General features: G+C 40.1%; 1 non-coding gene across 1 annotated transcript; it reads right to left on the reverse strand.

Annotated features, from left to right (window-relative positions):
* Window positions 1–4,702: 4,702 nt before the first annotated feature.
* Window positions 4,703–4,787, reverse strand: LOC133741593 (small nucleolar RNA U30). The gene has a single exon (XR_009862036.1). It is a non-coding gene; the product is annotated as a small nucleolar RNA U30 (small nucleolar RNA).
* Window positions 4,788–9,987: the final 5,200 nt, after the last annotated feature.

Below are 9,987 nucleotides of genomic sequence, written 5' to 3' on the forward strand. Positions count from 1 at the left end.
ACCTCAATACCTTCTTTCCTGCTATCCAATGTTCATGACCTGTATTTGATTGAAATCTTGAAAGCATGTTTACTGCAAATGAAATGTCAGGCCTTGTACAAATCTGAGCATACATCAAGCTCCCCACCAATCTTGCATAAGGCACATTTTTCATGCTTTCTGTTTCCAACATACTCTTAGGACACTGACCCTTGTGCAGCCTATCTCCTTTAGATATTAGTGTATCACCTGATTTGCAACCTTGCATACCAAATCTCTGCAATATCTTATCCACATAATTTTTCTGAGATAAAACCTAAAGCATATTCCCTAACACATACTGTGCTTCTCCCATGTCTTTCATGTCAAACTGACTTAACAGAAAAGCTTTTGTTTCTTTCAACAAGCAAATGTTACTTCTTGCAAGTAAAATATCATCAACATACAGAATGAGCAAAATAAATTACTCCCACTGGTCTTAAGATAAATACACTCATCTAATTTATTTTACAAAAAACCAAATTGAGTGATTACCTTATCAAACTTGAGGTACCATTGCTTGGAAGCTTGCTTAAGACCATATATTGATTTCTTGAGCTTGCAAACCTTGCTTTCATCTTCTGCAAATCCATCTGGCTGCAACATATAAATTTCTTCATGTAAGTCACCATTCAAAAATGCAGTCTTGACATCCATCTGGTGTAATTCAAGATCAAAGTGTGCCACTAGGGCCATGATAATTGTGAATGCATCCTTGGTTGAGACTGGAGAGAAATTCATTCCTTCTGATTGTAGCCTTTAGCCACCAATCTAGCTTTGTAGCTGTCGATATTGCCATTTGCATCCCTTTTTGTTTTAAACACTCATTTACATCCTATAGGCTTGGCATTGCATGGTTTATCAACCAAAGTCCACACATCATTTTGTGTCATGCTTTGAAGCTCATCCTCCATTGCCAACCTCCACTTTGGACTATTCACAGATTGCATAGCTTCTGCAACTGTATGGGATTAATCTTAGTAAAAGTTAATAAAATCAAGGGGATTTTGACCATTTACCCTAATTATATGGACTTTTTTCCCCCCTTACACCACCAATTTTTTTTTTTTTTTTCACTTACCCATAAAGACTCTAATAAGGTATTCCTTAATACCCAATCAAGTTTTTTTGATTTTTTTTAGACTATTTTGCCCTCACCCATTTGTTACATAGAGAGAGAGAGAGAGAGAAATAAAAAAAAGGGAAGAGAGAGAAGCCATAGATGACTTCATCGATCGCCGGCTACGGGACTTCTCTGGAAACCTAACCAAAGGACCCCAAAGAGGTCGTTGGAGAGGTTTATTGCCCCCTCCCCCCCCCCCCCCCCCCCCTCCAAAAAAAAAAAAAACCTTTATTGCTCCCAATAGACATTTATTGGGGGCCTATAAAAGTTTATGAAACCTCACTGGAGGTCCCCAAAGAGGTCGTTGGAGATCTCATAGGTCACCGGAGAGGTTTATTGCCCATCAATAAATCTTTATTGCCCCCCAATAAACTTTTAGGTCGCCGGAATGAGAACTAATCTCCCTAAAATTAGGCAAATAAAACTTTGATTAAGAAAAAAAAATGAAAAAATTACATCAATTCAAAACATTTATTGCCCCCAATAAATGTCTATTGTGGGGCAATAAAACTTTTTTTTTTTCTTTTTTTCTTTCCGGCCTTCTGCCCACAGTTTACCAAACAAATATATAGAGCCTTTACTCAAAAAAATATATATATATATAGAGCTCGATGACCAACTCTTTAACAACTACAATCTCTCTTCTAAAAAAAAAAAAAGAAGGCTACAAGTCTCAGCACGGAGTTTTTATTGATTTGAAATCTTCAGACTCTTTTTCTAACCTCCAAGCTACAACCTTTGGCGCCTCCTATGCTTCTGTTCATTTCTCTCTAAATCTTCGTCTTCAACAACAATCTTCCTCCTCCCATAGCGATGTCGTCATCCGGGTTTGATGTCGTGATCGATTCTTAGACGAAAGCCAAGAGTCAGTCTTTTCATAGCAAGACGCCATCGGACGTTCAAGGGTCCACCTGTAATGTCCGGCAACATCCCCGTCCCGCATTACGGATGAGGACAGGGGCGAGTAGCGGAAGGAGAAAGAGAGTAGCGGAAGGCGATCGACGAGAGAGTAAAGGAGTGGAGCCACCAGAAAGACCAGAAAGAGACTCTAAAACGATGGCGTCTGCTGCTGCTGCGGTGTACCGAACCGATTCTGCATCCCAAATCCACCAGAGGAGGGAGCTTGTGGCTGAGACGAGGTCGTACTCGATGCAGCTGGAGAATTAATCGGCCATGTCGCCGTTAAAATTTCTCCGGCCCACGATCTGTACGTATATATATATATATATATATATATATATATATATAGATCCTATCCAGAGCGAAGCTCCGCTTTAAAATTAACGTGTGAAGTTCGAGTTTTGGGTCACTTTTCGGTCGCATATCCACATCTCGACCGTTCAGTTTTTAGGTACTACTGTATAGATAATCTCTGCAAATTTTCAGCCAAATTGATGATCTTTAAGGTATCTAACTTTCTTAAACCAATGGACGGACTGAATCTGTCAACTTGAACCGTACTAGCTTTAAAGCAATTATCAATGCCTTAACGATCATCAATTTGGTTGAAAATTTGCAGAGATGATCTATACAATAGTACCTAAAAACTGAACGGTCGAGATGTGGATATGCGACCGAAAAGTGACCAAAAACTCGAACTTCACACGAGAGAGAGAGAGAGAGAGAGAGAGAGAGAGAGAGAGAGAATGACATAAAATGTAGTTTATTAATTAGGTTTAGGGCAAAATTGGCATTTTACTTTAAATTAGGTTAGTAGGAATAAAAATTTGTTACTGAGGTAAGTAAAATAATTTTGACTCATTTTAGTGCTTTGGGTCAAGGACCCTAAAATCAAGTCTATGAAAAGGTATAAAGTGTTTAATCGGATGTACATTAACCCTTTGCTAGTTGAACACCCCCGGCTAATCACGTACATGACTATTAGGTGTAACTATTCTTTTGAAACTAGTCTTAGTAATGACTAATTAAGATCTACTGACGTGTATAGAAATATACAGAAGTTTCTCCTACTTGGTTAGTTTGTATATGCATTTCCTAAATTACAAACACACACACACATATAGACATACACACAAATTTCAAAAAGAAAATATACTTAAAAAAATTTCTAGGTTGTCACAGTACTCGTTTTTTTTTTTATTGATGGCACTAATTTTAGTTTCTTTTATTTTCAGCATTATGCTCATTCGGTCGCAGATGGGTTGTGGGTGCTTTCAAATTGATAATTGAGTTGTTCTTATAGTTGGATTGTCGGACTTTATTTGTTGTTGTCGTCCTTCTTGCAGGCAAGTTCCTCGAACGACAAGAGATGGATCTATGTTTGGATAGCGTCTTCTAGTCGGTTTCTACTCATAACTCGCCAACTCGGGGTCTTGGTGTAGCGTCTTCTAATAATAAAAGGAAATCCGTTTCGATGAAGGGATTACCTTACACACTCCACGGACTCCTCTAAGGGGTGGTTTCCTTTGTGGTCTAGGAACTTTTTAGTTGCAGTGGGTGGCTACGATTATGTTTGATCTGCATATTTCTTGAAAGTTTCCTCTTGAACTGGCAGTACATATCTCTGAGACCGAGTGAAAATGCCTAATCAACGCCCCATTTAATAGGTGCTTCATTGGTAGACCTATCATAATGCTACAACCATCGAGGTTGGTATAGTCCTTCGTAGCAGACGATAAGGGTCTTACCTCCCTTGACCTTACTCGATGAAATTATATGATGTCTTGTTGATGTTGAGTTAAGAATAAGTATGCGGTTCTTATCATACTACACCAGCAACAATGACTATACTCATCACGGATTTGAACTAGAATTCATCATGTGTATTCACTAATTAAGAGATGGAGATTGCTGAAGCACACTGTTTCCTGCATAGGTCTGAATAACTCAGCTGGTATGCCTATTTATTTCCTCATAATGTGTGGGAGAATTTATAACTCTGTTTTTAGTATTTTAGACATAGACGCAGAAGTAGTTCCTTGATCTGTCTCTGAATTAGACATTGTTAAGCGGACTTGTAAAGTATGTCATTTTTGTGCAAGCCTGCAAGGTCATGGACATCATGAAATGTTCCGAATGCCTTTCTGGATCAGTATCATACTGAAATGGAATGAATTTGGAGTAGAGAATCCTTTGGGCTAAGCAACCTGTTACTCAGAAAATGGAGAAACAATTACTTGCTCATTAGACATTTGGTCCCAAAACTCATCTCATTAGACAAAATTGTCATGTAACTATTGATTTTGCCTTTGGATGATGTTGATTTTGATAAAAGTAGTTTGAAAAACCCAAGTTCAACATTTAAGAACAGATTCTGCTCTATATTTATACCTATTCTACTAGAAGGGGACGGAAAACCTGTTCCATCAATGTATTGGAACCCAATTCTCAAATTCGATACTTTCTTCGAGGGTTCAAATCCAATCCATTAACACAAAATCAAAATATCTGTTAACATTATATTCAAGCAGATTTGAAATCTCAGATTCCTGCTACAATTGTCCAGAAAAGAAAGAAAAAAAAAAACCAAGAACTTAATACCCACAGAAAATCGATCACACAAAAAGAGAGAAAATGAAACATACATGTATAAAAGAGGGTGCTCAGAATGAGTATGAATGGATGAGAAGGTTTGTCCTCATATTAAAATCAGATTAACGAGATTATAATTCTCATCATCATCGCACCCTTACACTAGAAACATAGAACTCAGAGATAGATAGATGAAAACAACCAGACACTACAAGCATAGAACTGAAAAGAAAGATATATGAAAACAGAGAGATCACTCTAGAGCTGGAACTGGGTTGTTGGCGGAGGAGAATGAGCAGGTGAGCGTATTAGGGGTTTAGGGTTTCAGTTGCTTTACTGGTATTTATAGCCAAAACATAAGGACTGACGCCCACCCATTGGACCTAGCCCATTAAATGCACCCATGGGCTTCATGTATACCAAGACCAATTAAAGAGGACTATGCACTGCAATGAAACCCTGAATAGAAATTCAAAACTTTCTTCTAGATTCGAACTTGCATTCGAATCAGCCGGAGAGCTGTGACATATTAATTATTTAAAATAACTAAATTGTTCAAGTCATAGATTAGAATCTCTCATTGGATGGGTAGGGGTGGGAAAAACATTGTTGTTTCTATTCAAAAAAAAAAAAAAAAAAAACTTGCATTCGAATCTTGAGGGATTCTTTTACTAGAAGTCAAGCGTGTGTCCTCTGTTCTTTACTATTGGTGATTGTTGTTGAACAACGCGACACATGCTTAAGATAGAACAATAATATGGTTTAAATTATTGTTGAGTGCATATGTTTGTATTCCACTTTCAATTTCCAAGTTTGAATTTTTAAGGCAATTCCTCGAGTGTTATGATTAAGTCACTTTCAGCTCCTACAATGAGGGAAAAAAAAAAATAAAAAAAAATTCTTGTGCTCTTGTTAACAAATAACTCCTCATCCACATTGGAAGAGCTTTAACCCTAGGCGGCTCTATTAGGGTTGGCTTTTTCCGGCAAGCAGCGGCGACAAGTCTTATTGGGCTTGTCTCCAACTGCGTAGCGGCCATCGTCGTCGAGTTAAAGAACGATGGTGACAGTTTTCTTTAGAAGTTCATCGGCGGCGATCTTTGAACGAAATATTAGAGAGACTGAGGAGGAAGGGAAGATCTCAGGGTCATCTTCTGGGTTTTGATTCGAGGCGACGGTGGGTGCGAAGTTGCTGTCGACAAGTAGCGGAAGCGCCTTCGAGTTACAGGTGAGGATCTAGGTCGTGTTCTAGGTCGTAGTGAAGGTTGTGGTAGGTAGTGACTTTGATCGCAGTGAAAGTCCGGTGCGCCAGCTTGGCTGGAGTGCGGCGGTGCTCGTGATGTCCTAGCAGCCCTTCCGGTCGTCGGAGTGCAGAAGCAGGTGGTGATCCATGGTGGTGACAAGGAGGTAGGGGGCGTTAGGCTATGGGCCTGGTCCAATTCAACCCTAGTCTCTTTTGTCTGGCCCAGTTTGAATAGGAAAGGGAAGGGTTGGGCTGTGGGCTTTTGGGCCTACGGCTTAATTCTCATTTTTTGCTATTTTTGTTGGGTTTTTTCCTTGTTGCCTAGTTTGTTTAATTTAGAATAATGTCTATACTAGTTAAGGGTGTCTCTATAAGCCTTCGTAAGTGCTTGGCTTTACAGTACCATAATTGCGTACTCGGCCTGTGAAGTTAGGTAGTTTAGATTTCCTATAAGACGAGGTATTTTTTTATTAGTATAGACTTCTCTGCGCTACAATTGTTGAAACAGAGTAGTCATTCTTCTACTATTCTTATCTATGAAACAGGGGCATACAATTGGTATGTACTCTTTATTTCAAAACTGAGAAAAAAATTAAATTGTTTAAGGACACCTAGTTTGTGTGTCTGACCCAAACTCTAATTACTTGTCTGAGTTGTAATAGGGTTAGTCTTACCGATATCTACCGAGATATTTCAATCATTGTATAATTTAGTGACCTTGTAAGACGCAGATTCTTTGCTTATAATCCTCTATATAAAGAAGCCTCTGTTATCAATGAAAGTACAACTCATTCTCTCCTAATTTCTGATTTCCTAAAACACGCTATCAGCACGAAGCCCTAACCCTGAAACCCTAATTTTGTAACCTTCAAACCCTAGTTTCCACCGCCGCACACCTTGAAGTCCTCGATCACATGAGTCCAGAACCGGCGGCAGAACCACCAGTTCAGCCGGAAAAGCCCCGAACCTGTCAATACAAAACCTGAACCGGACTGGTTAGCCTCGCTTGCGCACCCCTATGCCTGCCTCAGTGCACAGCCCCCGTACAGGCCCCACACAAGCCCTGCACAACCTTCATACAGGCCCTGCACAGCCTCCACATAGTCACTGCTCAGCGCCTGCAAGCCTCCGGCCACCGCCAGCCACCGGCGATCCTTCCGGGCACTTTCCAACAATTTTCAGACCAATTTTTCGGCGACTCTTTTCCAAGGTAAATTTTTATAAAAGTTCCCATTTTCAAGTAATTTACTTTCTTTTCTTTTCTCGAGGACTTCCAACATCCCTTCTTCTACCTCCCACTTCTTCTTTTGTGGGAAGACTTAAGCCGAACTGTGGGGGTTCGTGTTATCTCCAAGCTTGGAGCTTGTTGAGATCTTCAACTTAAAGTTTGTAGAGAATATACGATCGACCACACACATCATTGTTTCGATCTAATCCAAGATCTCTTGGAACTGAATTTCTTGGGAGCGATTAAGCTCAAAAATTTCTATTGTTTTCGTGGTAGGTTTTCGCTCTGAAACTAACCCCTTTTCTTGTTCATTTTCAGGATGAGTAAACTGAACAAACTGGACTTTGCTCCATTGGGGAAAACTGGCTCTGGATATCACAAGTGGGTTTGTGATGTCCGCCAGCATCTCAAGGCCCAAGGAATCCTGGAAACGATTCTTAAGCCTAGTCAGGACGTGCTAACTGTTAAGCAAGCTCAAGCTTTGGAAGAAAATAGAGCAGCCTTGGAGGCAAATAAGGCAAAAGCCCTCATTCTAATGACTCGTCAAATGGATGATTCGCTCCAGTATGAGTGTCTGAATAAAGAAGACCCTAGAAGGCTATGGGTCTCACTCGAAGAACGCTTTGGTAACGTTCGTGACTCCTTGCTTCCTGACTAGAAGTGAGATGGCATAACCTCCACTTCTGTGATTTCAAGACAGTTCTTGACTATAATCTGAAGCACTTCGCATTAAATCCTTAATGAAATTCTGTGGCAAAGAGATCACAGATGCGATGTTGATTGAGAGGACTCTCTCTACCTTTTCCATCTCTGCTTTGATGGTTGCTAAGAACTATCAAATTGATGTTACTGTAGGACGGATCACAAGATTTCAGGAGCTCATTAGAGCCATCAATGTCGCTGAAAAACATGACAACATCCTTATGAAGAACTATAATTCTAAACTGTGGGAACTAAGTCTATTCCGGAGTCCAATTATAATCGTGCCCCTAAGGGAGGGCGCCAAGAGCGAAATCCTAATCCTAGGGATACTTCAAAACGTTTTGGTCCATATAATCGCTCTACTTGGGAAGGTAACTGCCAAAATAAGTGGACACGGAACCGAAGAGGTCAACGTGGAAAGAGAGAGGGAGGCAATGTCTCTGGCCATGTTGATGACGCCACCAACACTAAGAGCCATTCTTATAACACTTTCAAAGCGCCTCAATCAAGGGAGCTTGAGCACAGAGATGTTTGTCTTCGATGTGGAGCGTCCGGACATTAGGCAAAGGCATGTAACGCATCCTAGAATGTTGCAAATGCATATAGATGTATATATCGTGAAGCAGGGGAAGCAAACTACATGGAACAAGAGGATCAAGAAGGTGATCTCGAACTAAGGGTTGAAGACTTCAAATTAGGCCAGGATCAAGAGATTGGCGATTTTGAATAAAGTCTTTATTTTCCAAGAGATGTAATAGGCAATTTCCATATATTTTGTACTAAATGCCAATAGTTTAGTTTTTCTTCAACTAGGCTCATCCAAAGTGAGTATGATGTCTATGAAGGTTTTGAGATAAGTGGTACTTAAGTGAGTTTTGCTCCACCGACATCTCTCTACTCACTTGGTCATATTTATTTTGGAATTTCCGAACGAAATTAAACGACTACCTTTGTTTTTCATTAGCTAGTTTCGGATTAGTTTTTCTTTTGGTCAAAGAAACAATAGTGTACACCATTGGCTTATGCATAAAATTTCGAGTTCTTTTCATTATGACTTCATTTGAGATTGTGAGCATATTACTTTGTGATTATGATGGCTGGGCCATCAAGATTAGTTCAAGGACATGGAATGACCCAAATTTCTCTTGGCAAATAACACCTTGATTACTGTCACAAAAACTCTCTACGCTCCTAGGGCAAATCAAACCATATAGAGCTATTCGAGCCAATGGATTTCATGTGGAAATGCATATAAAGAACGGAAAAGAGTTCATTTGCATTACCTCTAATGATTGCAAACAAAGGCGCATCTTAGAGAAACTTATGTGTCTCTCTAGTGAACTTTATGTCACCACTATTTGAGCTATTGAGTCCAATCAAGTTATGAGAGAAGATCTCTTGGATTTAGACACATATTGGCTTTGTCACGACAGGATAGGTCATCCTAGTCATGAAATGATGATCCGTCTACTAAAGACTTCACACGGACATCCATTTTTTTCGAGCGAACGAAGCAAGAATCAAAGGTTGATTCCTGAACTAAGTGTGACCGCCGTCGCTACTTCTGGCGCCGCCGCAGTCCATCGCCAGCGTAGGGCTGGTGCAATCCATATCCATGACGCCATGACGCCATGGATGGCGTCCATCATGGTGACGGCGCCCCAGGTGATGCTACAATCACCAACTTTGCTTCCAATAGTGTTTCAGATGCTAAGGCCCAACCAAAATCCTCATTGGTTGCTTCTGAGGCCTCTCGCTTGTTCTACAAAGCCTGTTCCTTATGAAAATTAGGACCTAGACCATCCTACGTAAAGGATACAAAAATATTCATTCTATTCTTACATAGAATCCGAGGGGATTCTGTGAACCGATTCAACAACTTCGAACGTTTAAATATTTCATGATGTTAGTTGATGCAAAAACATGCTAATCACTTGTTGTGCCATTGTCCACATGTAAAGCTACTTATACTACACTCCTAGCATAGATAACATGGAGACGGGCTCACTCCCCGAATCATCCCATTCAGTCAATTCGATTTGATCATGCTAGAGAGTTTACATCGAAGACTTTAAATGATTATTGCATATCATTGGAACTGATGTTGGACATCATACTCCTATGTGCACACCCAAATGGTCTCATGGAAACGACTACAATGGTAGCCCAGACATTGGTAATG

The sequence above is a fragment of the Rosa rugosa genome, chromosome 3, assembly GCF_958449725.1.
Source record: "Rosa rugosa chromosome 3, drRosRugo1.1, whole genome shotgun sequence".
Lineage (NCBI taxonomy): Eukaryota > Viridiplantae > Streptophyta > Magnoliopsida > Rosales > Rosaceae > Rosa > Rosa rugosa.